This window comes from Manis pentadactyla, chromosome 1 (assembly GCF_030020395.1).
Source record: "Manis pentadactyla isolate mManPen7 chromosome 1, mManPen7.hap1, whole genome shotgun sequence".
In the NCBI taxonomy this organism is placed as follows: Eukaryota; Metazoa; Chordata; class Mammalia; order Pholidota; family Manidae; genus Manis; species Manis pentadactyla.
In genome coordinates this window covers 177944945-177958564 of record NC_080019.1, presented here as the reverse complement: position 1 = coordinate 177958564, position 13620 = coordinate 177944945, and the positions used below count along the sequence as shown (strand labels likewise).

Genomic DNA, 13620 nt, shown 5'->3' with positions numbered 1-13620 from the left:
CATAGGTCATCTTGTGGTTAACTTCCTGTCATCCATTCTTCACCCCTTCCTTGAGAAGCAGCCGTGAAATCTGGGATTGAGCTCAGCCTTAGGAGGTAGGCCTGATTAGTTTCAGGGAACACACTTTTCCTCTGTCTGTGATTGGATCATAAATGGGCACATGACGCAGTTTTGACTAATGGGATTTGAAGCGAGTCTCTCAGCTGATTTCTGAGAAAGTCCTTCCTCACTAGCAATAGAGAGCCACAGGCAGTCACTCTCCATGTAGGTATAAATGAGGAGACATACAGCCCTGAGCGCTCCTGGCAGCTGAATTATAACTTCCAGAACTTTCTTTGGGAAAAAGTCTGCTGGGGATGGCAGACTGGAGAGATGGCAAGAACCATGAACTGGATGGGTTTTTTGAACCTCTCAATCTCCTCTCATGTGAATTATTGTATTTTCTTTGGTTTAAGCCTCTTTGAATTGAATGGGGTTTTTGGTTACTTGTAACTAAAAGCATATCAGTGGATAAATATCAAATGTATGAACTAACAGTGAGTGGACTCTGGGTAAAGCCTGAAGGCTTTAGTAAGTGCATTTTGTTACTGTTTGGGTTTCTCAGAAGTTCGGTTTTGTGTTTTGATTTTGATGAGGGGGATTATTTCTTCCTGAGATTTCTCAGGGGGTTAGTGACTGCTTCTCATTTGCTTTTGTACCCCCAGTACTTTTCGAAGTGCCTGGCACTTACTGGACATTCCAAAAATTGTTAAATTGACTTAAACTCCACAGGCTGCGTGTGTCTGCAAGGTGTTTTCTCCTTCCAGTTAGCAATTATGCATGCTTGTTGCTCTTTACCTGTCAGGTTTATTAGAATGCTAAAGACATACCACAAACTCTCAATGCTAGTAATTTTTTTGTACTGCTTTCCACCTTCCAAAAATGCCATGTCATCTTTCTCAGAAAACAGGTAGGGCCAGGATCATCTTGATTTTATGTATAAGAAACCAAGGTCAGTGGATTTACATGAAGCTTAATTTTATAATTTGTTCTTAGCCAATTCAATTTTGAAATGACATCCAAAGCACTTTCTTGTGGAATAAATGACCCTGTATTCAAAAAGGAGCTTCTCTTACAAGACTTCTCCTAAACAGGTGCTCAGATGGTCATTAAGAGACATGAGTAACGTAATGATCAGCGTCAGCAGGTCAGGTCTTGATGAGACTGTCTCTGCCTCCCACTGCAGCTGGGAGAATTGCAATTCGCCATCAGCTTAAAGCTCTTCAGGATTCACAGCTTGAGCTTCTCACCCAGCTAACTGGTGCTTATTGTCAAATTGGGTTGCTCTCTCCAATGGAAGAGAAGCTGGAGTTTGCCTCTGTCTGTCTGGTCCTGCAAGTTTTGCAGCTAAAAATGAACCATGAAACTTGGGTGTTTCTCGCTTCGGACATGGCTAACACTGGTTAGCCCCACGAAGGTGTTTGGGAGCTCTGAAGTAGGTTGTGGGGGAAGGCATTCCCCCATGTCTATCAAAAATGTGAAGGGTTCCTTCAATTTCCGATACACTTGGTTCATTAAACAGGTAAAAGCTAGCTCTACGTCATCCCGCATCTACCGTGTCTGTCTGCCTGAACCCAGCACAGAGCCGGAAGACCCGTGCTCTCAGAACCCCTCTTCGCTCCTCACTCCCCATGGCCCTTGGACCAAACCCATTTTCCTTTTCCTGCACTTGAACTTCTACCAGGACCTCCCTAAATGATGGTTGCCATGCTGGCATGCACAGCCCGCTCTGATTCCCATGCCTTTGGTTATGGAGCTGATCTCTCCTTCACTTCCAAACATCAATAGAAATGATTGTGTAAAACACATATTTTGACATTGTTCTGAAAATGATTGTGTATATATCCTATTTCCTGGAGGGCAAGGATTATGTTTTACATTGCTCTTGTGTGATGCCCAGCATTTACCTTATCCTATAGAATTTTAGAGTTTTCAGAGGAGTGTGCTACCCAATGAATACCTGAAGAATGTCATTGCCTCTTCGTGTTCTACTCTGGATTACCTGTGCTCACTCCTTCTGCCTCTAAGTACCTTGCCTGGCCACTCACTGGGAGACTGACTTCAGAGATGTTAGGACTGGGCTTTTAAGGGGGTGAGTGGGTGTGAGCTTAGAGCGTCTGAATGCAGTCTGCAGGATGTTACACATATGTTCTGGAGTTTCGGTGCTTGGGAACTGTGAAGGGGAGAGAGGTGGGAAAGAGTTGGCTGCAGTGGGGTGGGTGTACTGAATACTACAACAGGCTTGAAGCTTCCTGCCACGGCTCTAATGCCACATCTGATGGTGCCTTTCTGTCTCAATGCAGGGATCAGAGGGCTCTGCCAGCCTCTTTGGGGCTGCCACAGCTCTGTGTATTTTCTGCTGCCACCCGCCAAGGTTAAAAACAATGGTTGGGGCAGAGGGATAGTTTCTTCCCTGAAGTCTGTGGCTTGGGCTCTTGTTTCTCTTTTTCTCCATGATGCTCTTACTGCCACCTGGGCCTCTGTAGGAGAGCTCCCTCTGAGATCCTGAGAGCTGTGTGAGAGGAGGTGGAGATGCTGAGGTCCCTTGAAGTGGAGGGGAACCCCACACCCAGGATCACCTGGGGTTCCCTGGCACACTCCGGGCGTTTGAGTTTGTGGCTCCTCTCACGCCTTTGCTTTCACTCCAGTATCACGCTAACCCACCCCTCCTGCAGCAGCCCAGTCATCTGAGCTCTGAGGGGCTCTGGGATACAAAGTCTACCAGGCTGACCCCAGGCACCCTCTCCTGTGGCCTGGCCAGCTCACTTTCCTGCACAGCCCCTTGCAGAATGAGGCCAAACCACTGGGATCCAGGGCCTCTCCCCACTCCATCCTGCCTGTTCCCTCCTCAGTGGTGCTCTGGGTTGGACCCACCAGCACACACACAGGTGCCTGGAAGGGTGGGGCTGTTTTTTGGTGTCAGGGTGACTTGGGAACCCTACTGTCATTTGGTGGCAGAGACCAGGGATGCTAAGTCCCTACAGTGCACAGAGAGAGCTCATCCCTCAAACCATGCCATAGGCCCCTCCATCAAAAAACACTGTGCACCCCAGGTGAAGAATGAGCTTCTGACCTTCTGTGGAGGCAGCAGGCGGCATGGAGTCAGAGAAGGTTTGGGTCCCTGTCCTGCTACTTACTGGCCCTGTGACTGGTTCCCTAGCCTGTTCCCTCATTGTAGTGTGGGTTGATAACAGTGCCCCCACTTCAGAGTTTAAGCAGGATTAGATTTGTTAATACACAGAAAGTCTTGAGACAGTGCCCACTGCAGTGTGAATGCTATAGAGGCAATTGCTATTCCTGCCTGGGCCTCCAGGGCCACTTCCTTGGCCTCTGGTTGAGACTGTTGTTCTGGCAGACACTGGCCTCATGAACAGCTGGGCCCACGGCCACCTTGACCAAGAACCTTGGCTCCAGGTGTGGGCACTTACTCAGGGTCCTGGACCTGAGCCACCCCTGGGTTCCTGGGCTTCTGCAGCTCCACTCGCAGTTCGGCTCCTCCTTCCTGCTCTCCTTCCGTTGGATCATTCCAGAAGGCTGCTCCTCTGTCCCTTTTATTAGGAGTCTGTCTCTACTGCACTTTCTCTTTCCCTCTCTGTCTCCATAGTTGCTGTGTATGTCCATATGTATAGAGGCTATGGAACCTCTGCAGCCTGCAGTACTCAGGATACAGATTGTTGGGCCTCCTCACTCCAGAGATTCTGAGTCAGGACGTCCAGGTGGGGACCGAGAATCTGCATTTAATCCAACACTGGTGGTCTGCACAGAGCCAGCCTCTTGCTCCAGTCTGTAGGTCTGCTCTTCCCCGGGCAGGGAAGCATCGTTGCTGCCCCCACCCCCAGGAGGTACAAGGTCTAGTAACATGTTATAGCTGGTCTCCATTTGGCTCAGGTACACATCATCATTTTAAAAAATGTACTTAAAATTCCACATTTATATTTTCTTCCAACTGGGGTCATACCTCAATCTAGAATTGCTCCTTTGGGAAAAGAATAGATGATAGAAGGTAAGGGGTGACATTTCTTTCCTTTAGAAAATAGGGTAGTAGGAAGGAGGGTCTCCGGGATCTAACTTGATGGCTTGGGTGTCTAGCCCCAACTCCATCACTAGCCTGCTGTGTGACCTTGGTTCAGTCAGTTAACCTCTCTGTGCCTCAGCTCAGTCTTAACATAAGGTGGTTGAACACACTGGACCTGCCAAAGTTCTCTTCTAACTCTAAGAGTCTGTAAGTCTGTGAGTCTATGTAAATGTGCTGACAGCTGTGGAATGGCTAATTAATGAGTTTTTAGTGGGAACACAATTAGGTGATAATGAAGGCCTCAGAAGTCTCTCTCTCCACTTCTTATAATGAGTTGAGAGGATGAGACTTGGAATATGTTTTCACCTAACAAAGCCTGGGGAAAGAGGGAGCACAGAGCCCCAGGCTCCTACCTGGGAGCTCAAGTTGCCCAAGAGTCAGGAATAAGCCACACGCAAAGGAAGCTAGGCAGCACTGTCCTAAAACAAAGTGAGTCTCCTCCCAGGGCAGGCCGGGAGCCCTGTGGACAGAGCGGAATACTGGCAGCCCTGCAGACCCTGGGGGCTCACACTCCTTAAACCTGTTTCCAGAACACATTCACCTGCATCATCCTGTTTAATCCTTTCACACCTGGTGACTAGATCAGGCTGGCACTTCTACCTTCCCCACTTAGCAGAGGAGAAATGGAGGCTCAGAGGAGTGGCTTGCCCAAGCTAACTAAGATCAAGGAGCTAAAAAGGGATAGATCAAGATTCAGCACAAGCTTCTTGATTCCAAGGCCCACGCCTTTTCCACCTTACCTAGCTAGCCCCTCCCACCTGGCAGGCCCCCTCTGCTGGCTGATGGAGTTGCTGACTCTTGGGTGAAGCAGGCCTTCTTTTTCAGAATACTCCAGGAGGGTTGGCAAAGCCTCCTGGGACGGGACTTCGTAGGGCCTGGGAGTGGGAGAGATCAGTTGGTGTGGGAGGTGAGGGTGTCCAATCTGGAGAGAGGGCTCCCAGGGAGGCTCCTGTGAGGAGCCTTCCTGACAGACTGTGGCCTTGGGCCTTGCTGCTGAGAGCTGGGCACACCTCACAGGTGCCTGTGCCCGGCATGGCAGTGCCCAGCCTGGCAGTGCTCCCACTGTTTGCCGACCGCCTGCGGTTGCACCCAGGTGGGGAATGCCCTTAAGCAGGGTGTGCAGACAAGAAAGGGTGATCCATAGAAGTGGGGGAATCTCCCAAGGAGGCAATAAGGAGACCCATTGAGCAGAAAACCCCACAGTTTGCTTAGGGTTGTGGAAACAGGGTCTCCTGGCCTGGGGGTGGAGGCAGGGAGCAGTTGAGCTTAAAGACTCTGCCTGCTGCTGACTTGGGCTGCAGACACAAGACCTTGACCTTTCCCTTCTAAGTGAAATAGGGTGCAAACGTTATGCAGACATGCAGTCTGCTGCAGAGGGAGAAAGGGAGCGCTCCAGCAAGCATTTGTCTGGGTCCTGCCCTAGAAATGCTTTAAGTAATAAAATCAGGATGACTTAAGCAATCCATTACCGTCCTCGGCCTCCCAGAGCCACCCATGTGCCCTGGTGGAGGTGGGGGTGAGTCCTGGAGATCCAGCCCGTTGATGGGACCTCAGTCTCTTCACCTGTAAGCCAGGGGCTGGGGGAAGATGGCCTGGAGCTTCCCACCTGCTCTGGCCTCAGGTGGGTCTGGAGGAGGTCTCTGGCAGAGGGGAGGGAGCAGAGGAAGGACTGGGAAGGGATGCCAAATGGAAAGGGGAAAAGAGAGGAAGGGAGAGATGGAGTGAGGAGAAGAAAGCCGTGGTAAAGTGAGAAACACACAGAGCTTGCTGGTCTCATCTCCACCCTGCCACTAACAAGTCAGACCCTCTGAGCCTTGCGTCCAACCTGGAACTTGGGGATACCTGGCCAACCTCATTGACATAAGGGGTAAAACCCACAGGTCACAAATCATAAAGTGCCACACCAAGAAACGTGTTGAATTTGCAAGAAAAGCTGAGAAGGGAGGCAGGTGGGCCTGGGGGCGGGGAGCCAGGGGATCCTTTTCTGAGCCTTTTCCTTTCTGGGGATGTGGAGAGGGGAGAGGGGGCGGGAGTGGGAAAGAAAGAACTGAAGATGGACGAAGGTAGAACTAAAATCCTACCTAGGTGAGGCTGTTGGAGTTCCCTCTGGGGGCAGAGAACCCGGGGGCTGCCTGTGGCCCGCTGTGCCTGCACCTCTGTTCCAGGGGCCTTTGCCTGGGTGAGTTCAAATGCGTCTGGGGCCGGCGACTGCCACTCCTGCTTCCTTCCCAGAGGCCCAGGCAGGGAGAGGGCAGGCTCCGGCTTCAAGATCATGCAACATCCCAGTTCCCGTGACTTAAAACTGGTGAAGGGCTGAGGAGGTGGGTGTGAGGGAAGTACGGTAAAAGCCCATGGCAGAATCCTTGGCAGGAGGAGGAAAGGATTTGAAAGGCAAAAAGAGAAAAATCTGGACAAAGAACATTCTGGAAAGCCAAACTGTGACAGGATCCTCAGTCCATGTGGCCCAGCCCCCTGCACTGTCCTCCCTTCTGCTGCTCGTGCCTGCATCCCCATCTTGGCATGAAGCGAGGCCAAGACAGGGGAAGCACAGGGCCGGGGTCAGGGCAGCCAGCTCCCCTGGCAGGCTAGATTTATGATTTGGCTGTGCTGGGAAGAGAGGGAGCCGGCAACAGTTCAGGGTCTGAAAAGCAGCCCAGTATTTCCTCGAGGAGCCGCAGTGCCAAAGGCAGGGGCATCCATCTGGCCTCTCTGTGTAGTACATTTGTCACTCCGGAGCCTGGAGCTGGGCTGGCCTCCCTTCTGCCATCTGTAGCCACAGCTTCCACCTTCAGCAGCCTCTGCTGCAGGGTCTGCAGCCCCGGTAGGTGCTCTGAGGGGGGCAGCGTGCTCCCTCCCTTGGGACTCTCGTGCTGGTCATCCAGCTGGTACCCATCCAAACTAGTGTCTATTTAACTTCGCCGGGGATAAAAAGCCTTGGCATCAGAAAGGTGAAATGCCTTCAGAAACAGTGAGTACTATCGTTTCAAGCTGTGTTCTGGGGAGCTCTGGGGTTCTTCTAAGCTTCTCTGAGAGCTGCTGAGAGAGGCTGAGCATCCAGGGTCAAGCTCCCTACCTAGCAGTGGACCTCTGCTTCCATCTGATGTGGATATAGACGTTCTCAGTAAGATTTCACTTAAAGAATGGGTTCTGCTGCTGAAAAGAAAGTTTGAAGACCACAAACCTGGTCTCATTTCAAAGAGGAAGATACAGAAGGCCAGAGAAGACCAGTAACCCAGCTGGTTGCTGACAGAATAGGGACTAGAATCCAAGCCTCCTGACTTCCTCATCTTCTCCATGATATAGGCTCCCCCTTTTGAGGTGCTGGCCTGAACGTTCATGGCCAAAACCTCTTCTGTACCCCAGCAGCGCTCCCTTCCCCCCTCAATGTACAACAGAGCCAGCCCCACGTCTTGAGCTTGGGTCCCATGTCCTCTTAGCTTTTCCTCTGCCAGTGGGGGCTTCAGGATAGAAACCATGAGTGATCCAGGCAAGCCCATTTCAGGTATGAAGCTAGATTTCCATAGTCAACCCCTGATCATGGCCTTTTCTGCCCAGGGGCTGTCTATAGGCCCAGATCCTTGGGTTATCGACCCCCTCCATCATCCCTGTGGGCATTGATGGTTATTGAGGGTTGTCTGGTAGAGCATGGGCCCTTCCCTTTACTTCCCATGTGGTTTCTGGGGTGACCTGGCTGTCTTCTATTTAGGCCTCAGTTTGTCCATTTTGGCTTCTGATTATTAGTGTTGATCCAGTGAATCTCTGCCTTGATTCCTGGATTCTGATCCAGAAAACCCAAGACTAGCATTCCTCCTGGAATATTAAAAATAAAAATAACTAACAATACTCCACCCCCAACACTCTGCCCTAGTCTCTCCTGTGATTTCTGTGGTCTTGTTCTCCAGCATGGCTTGCTCTGTTTTATATTCTGCACCCTCTGCTTCCAACACATCACCCCTCAGCCCTTCTCCAGATTTACACCCTGGCTCTGCCCCTTCTAAATGCCTCTCTTAGCTTCTTAGAGCTGACCCTTCTCCTTCTTTAAGCAGCCCACCTGGAGACCTCCTTCCCTTTGCAAGAGCCACCACATCCATTTCAGGATTCCATAGAAGAAAACCTGGATCTAGCATTTCCTGAGGGTCTGATATGGACCAGGAGTGCGGGTAGCACCTAACATATTTTATCTCATGACAATTCTATGAAGTAGATCATCATTAATATTCCCAATTTTCACATAGGTGCACTGAATCTCAGAGATTTAGCAATTTGCTCAAGATCACACAGTGAATAAGTTTTGAAGTCCTGGTTCTGCCTAACCCCTGAGCCTGGGCAGTTCCCCGTAACCCCGAGCTGCCTGGGCAGTCACCTTACACGGGCAAGCTAACGACCCTTAGTCCTGGGATGGCACAGCCTGGTGGTTATCTTTCCCCAAAGCACTCATCCTGTACCTTCACCCCGTCCCTGTCTTTCCCGTGTTCCTTGATGGGAGCTCCGTGATGGCGTGCTTCTCCTCCAGGGGCCCAGGACCGGCAGGAGGGTGGGAAAGAGGGATATGGCTCTGAGATGGGAGCAGGTCAGGGGAGGCTTCTGGACTCTGTCTTCCGGAGAATGGGCTTTGGGACAAGGAACAGGGAGGGTAATGCCCAAAATGGGAACAGAAAATGACCCAGGCTGGAGAAAGGAGAGATCATGCTGCCGACTCTTTTGTGAAACGCTGCTTCTTCCAAAGTTGCTACCCGAGAGCGTTCGGCAGAGGAAGCTGCCTGCTGACAGCAGCAGCTGCGGAGGCGGGAGGAGCGAGAGGGGTGGCATTATCACCCTCCAGGGCGGGGAGGAAAGGGTGGCGTCTCCTGCCTGTTCTGGAATCTGAGTCTCTCGCCACCCAACCCCCCACCCCTCCATCTCAAAACTCAGTAGGAGAGAGAGGAACAGACACCCAGGAGTGAACACACTCTGCCTGTCACTCCTCTTCTGCTCACACACTCATGCACGCACACACAAAAGACTTCTCACACTGTTCTCTTGCTCACGTGCATGCATGCGCGTCACACACACACACAACTCTCGCAGGTAGGTCTCTGTCTCCCTAAGCCAGGGCATTACAGCACTGCTCTCTGGTCCAGCCTAAGTTGGAGTATTTCTGGGATGAGCAATCCACCCTATGAGGATCAGTCACCCTAAACCATCCTCGGGTGCCTTTGAGGAAACTCAGGAGAGGAGCCAGCCCCTGGCGGGGTGGCCAGGCTCAGCGGCGGGGGGACGGCCTGGGCGCTGGTGATTGGTGTGTCGCGGCTGGGGCTGCGAGCTGTTTCTAGCGCTTTTGTCTGACGCCCAGAGCGAGGCTTGGCAGTGTGAGGGACAATCAGAGCTGGTCCGGGCGGGCTGCTGCGTTGTGTCCTGCTTTCCCTGGCTGGACCAAGCTGCCTGGAGTCGCCAGGCAGGATGGAGATGTTTTCTTGCTGACCTGAGCGCAGCAGCCTGGGTTGATTTTCCTGGGAAGTGTTTCCTCTCTGAAAACAGTAGCAGCTGGCCTGAGTCCCTCGGACTGAGAAGCGCTAGCAGGGACTTGAGCCCTGATCCCTCACCAGTCCAAGGAAGCCCCCAGCCCCTGGGAGCTGGTGCACCTATGGCCGTGGGTCTGTTCCCAGGCTGGATCTGGGGTCTGGGTGCTGGTGCTCAGGGTGAGGAGTGGGAGAGCCTGGCTGCTCCCCTGGGTTCTGGAGGACAGTCGGGTTGATGGTGCTGGATTCCCCAGGATTGCTTCTCCTGCCTGTACCCCGTCTGGGTTTCGGGTGCCTGCGGCCAAGCTGCTAGTGGTGAGTACTTGGACAGATGCCCCTTTCATGCTCACTGGCTGTGCCCACGTGAGTCACAGTGGACCAGCTCTGCAGCTTTACTTTCAGAAACTAGACATTCATTTGCCTCACCTCATGCCAGCAGAGTGGTATGGGAGACCTAGGGAGCAGAGCCAGCCTGGGGTGAAGAGGTGGGGCATCAGGCAACTGGGTTACAGGTGTTTTTCTCAGGAGTAAAGAGAACACTGAAAGGAGGAGCTCCTCTCACTGCCGCCCTCTCCTGGTTGGGTAGAGACAGCCTAAGCGTGTGTGGAGGGATGGCAGCCGGGAAATGCCCACCATTCACAGGTGTCTCACGTGTTGGGGCCTCACTGTACTCTTGGCTGCTAAACCCTTCCTGGTTAAAGGGCCAGGAATGTAGAGAGCTTCCCCTTTTCTTTCCTGGGCATGTGGCTTATTGCCACCTTCCACCCTGACATCACCATACCATTAAGTCCTTTTACTTGCTCCCTTGGACCTGTGGGCTGCTGGCACTGCCAGGAAAGGGCACTGGAACAATGGCAGGTCTCCACCTCAAACGTGCAAAATGAGACACGATGAGGCTGGAGAGGCAGCCCACGGGACCCAGGACCCTCTGTTGTAAACCATCTGTGGTTACAGATATGCTTGCAGCTCGGGTTTCCTCTGGGAATAAAGAGGTCTGAGTGGCCACTGTATGCTTAGTGAAGTCATACTTCTTATATTTCTATATGAGCCCTCAGCCATCCCTTTTGACCTCACAGGGATGCCCATGTGTCTAGCATTCCAAATGAGCCCGTGATCGTGTTTTCTGCTTCCTGTGGTTGTACAGTCTTTGCTTATAGCGCCGTACATTTCATGCAATGTATATTTGGACCTGATGACTTCTGAGGTCCCTTTGGGAAACATCTCTAACTTTTCAGAGGGTTGTATGAGGGACAACTCTGTACTCCCATGGCCCATTACACCCTGATCCTTTGGAGCCCATCTGAAATCCAAGGCAGGGCTGGAGAACTGTGATTCTGATTCCTTTGAGAATTCTGGTCTGATGCCGAGTCATGGCATGGTGTGGGGCATGTAGCGGTGTTCAGGGCAGGCTTCTCAGCAGCACCGCTGACACTTGGGGCTGGGTAAGTCTGGGCTGGGGGGCTGTCCTGTGCCTCGCAGGATGTTCAGCAGCATCCCTGGCCTCTACCCACTGGTAGCACCCTTGTTGGTGACAACCAAAAATGTCTCTAGACGTTACAAATGTTGCCAGGGGCAGAACTGTCAGTTCCGGTTGGCTCTGTGACTGTTACATCCTCTCCTTTGGCTCTCAGGTGTCCTTTGGCATTATGGGACTGGGTCCAGCATGGCCAAGTGCAGTGGGACCATCTCTGGCCTGGGAGTACAGACACCTGGATTCTACGCTTGTATGATTGTGCTCATATGCCCACCCAAACGAGGCTGAGATCACTTCTAGCCCTCCCCTGTCTCCAGCAGATCTTTCTTGTGGTAGTGGGGTGGCTCATGGGGGCAGGGTTGGGCCTTCTCTGTGTGCAGGATGAGGTCTGGGAGGGAAAACCCCACTGCAGGGTACCACCATTTCCTCCTGACATTGGCACCAAATCCAAGAGTGGCTGCCCAGACAGAGTCAGTACCCAGGGCATGCGTGAGTGTGCACATGCGCTTGCAGCTTTCTGGATCCTATACCAAATGAATGATGTGAAGGTGAGCCCTGACTTGAAGAGCTCACAGGATGAGATAAACATCCTGTTAGGTGTCAATAAAGAAATAAATCAGTCAAGGGAATTCTGGGCCTAGCTTGGATTAAGTCTTACCCTTCCAGGCAAAATACTCCTAAGGAAGAGAAGACAAGAGAAGGAGAAGCCTCTTGAGTTTCTTATCAGAATCTCTGTGGGGCTTCAGTGCTCTTGCTCTTCATCACCCCAGGGGGGCTTTGTGAAGGAGATGTTCAGAACCTGTAATGTAGGTAGCAGACAGCATGGTCACTGTGTGTGTGTGTGTGTGTGTGTGCGCGCGCGCACGCACGCGTGCACATGAAACCCTTGGATCCTTTTTCTGACGGCAGGTAGAGAAGTTGGCTGGGGCTGGTGCCAGCCCTTTCCCCGTGCCTCTTACCCTACTCTGCTGAAACCAGTCTTCAGAGCTGGAAGGCAGACTTCCCTGCCCCCAGCCCAGAGGAGGGGCTTCCAGGAAGCCCCATGTTGCAGACAAATTATGGCTAAATTCTGATTTGTGGAATAGAGCAGAGAGGTGCTTCAGGTAGCACAACCCAGCAAATCATCGCCTAATCAGCCTGTTGGGCTTTCAAATGCCTTGTGTGATCCATTTGCAGCAGATTTTATCTCCTAATGATGCTTGATTCTGGAGAGTAAGTTCAGTCCCTAAGCACACAGCATCTAAAGAGCAGGGATGGGGAGGTGGCTGCACAGCGCTGCTGAGAGCCTACAGCCACCCAGAGAAGCCCCAGCATGTTGTCCAGTCTCCACCTAACTGCGCAGACATGGTTTTCCCCAGCAACTGTTTGGGAGCCTTTGACCTTCCCCTCTTTTCCTGGCCCCATCTCCCTCCAGAAGCCAGGTTTCTCTGAAAAGCTTTTTGGGTATTAGGGAAGGAGAGAGAAATCTCATGATATGGGCAGTTTGGGGCCAGTAAACAGATCTGTGACTTGCAGCTTTTGAACCGATAGTGTTGCAGTAATGCTCCGAGGTTTGCAGTTTCATGGTCCCAGGATGGAAGTGGGTCCCCACCTACTGTGTCTATATTCTGTCCTGGGCTGGCAGGTCATATAGGAGCACAGGGCCTGTGGGCAGGGCCAGGCCTGGGTTTATGTAATCTCAGGACTGACCCAAGACCCACCCACCAGGAAGCAGGGACAGAGGTCACTCAGAAGGCCAGAGGCCCTTGTGTGTTCACGCAGAGGACACAAGCATGTGTACATGAGACCAGGCACAGACCAAGATGCCCACGGGGGCCTTGGTGGGGTAGTTCAGGGTCGGCCTACAGGGAGAAGCCACAGTACAGCCCGGCACGTGGGACCTTTTCACCTCCCGTGAGCCTGGGCAGCATAGGCAGTGACCCTAACCCAGTGCTCCCAGGGCCCCCTCTGCTGGGAAACAGTGGGGCTCTGAGCCCAGGAACTACACAGGTGGGCATGAGCAGCTGCTGACAGAATCTCGGGTTCCCAGCCCAGTCCCCCAAGTTGGGGTGTTGACTCTGTGAGAACGTGTGCTGGTCAGATGTAAAAAGATTTTTTCCCACACTGATGGACAGTGTCTGCAATGGGGTATGGGGTGGACTCGATAATATGGGTGAATGTAGTAACCATATTGTTTTTCATGTGAAACCTTCATAAGAGTGATACCTTAATACAAAAATTAAAATTAAATTAAAAAAAAGATATTTTCCCTTAGTGAAGCAAGGAGAGAGAGATGTGAAGAGGGCACTTCGGAGAAGGCAGTGCCAGCCTGTACCATGCCAATTAGTAGCAGGAGCCCTGCTGGCCACCCCTAACCTAGGAGAGTGAGGCTGAAAGCTTAGGCAGACTGATGCCTCTCGAGGAAGTGTCCTGAGGGCAGAGCCCGCTCCGTGGGAGCAGGAGGACTGCACTCATTTATTTACCAACTTGCACGCAGTGCCTACCCACCCTGCACAAGGTGACCCCGTCTCCGCTTCGAGGAGCTCACAGTCTAG

General features: G+C 52.1%; 1 protein-coding gene across 4 annotated transcripts in view; it reads left to right on the top strand.

The window, feature by feature from the left end:
• The window catches only part of SEMA5B (semaphorin 5B), a 125946-nt gene that overhangs the window by 24022 nt on the left and 88304 nt on the right, over window positions 1–13620 (top strand). The gene's annotated exons all lie outside the window — the stretch shown is intronic.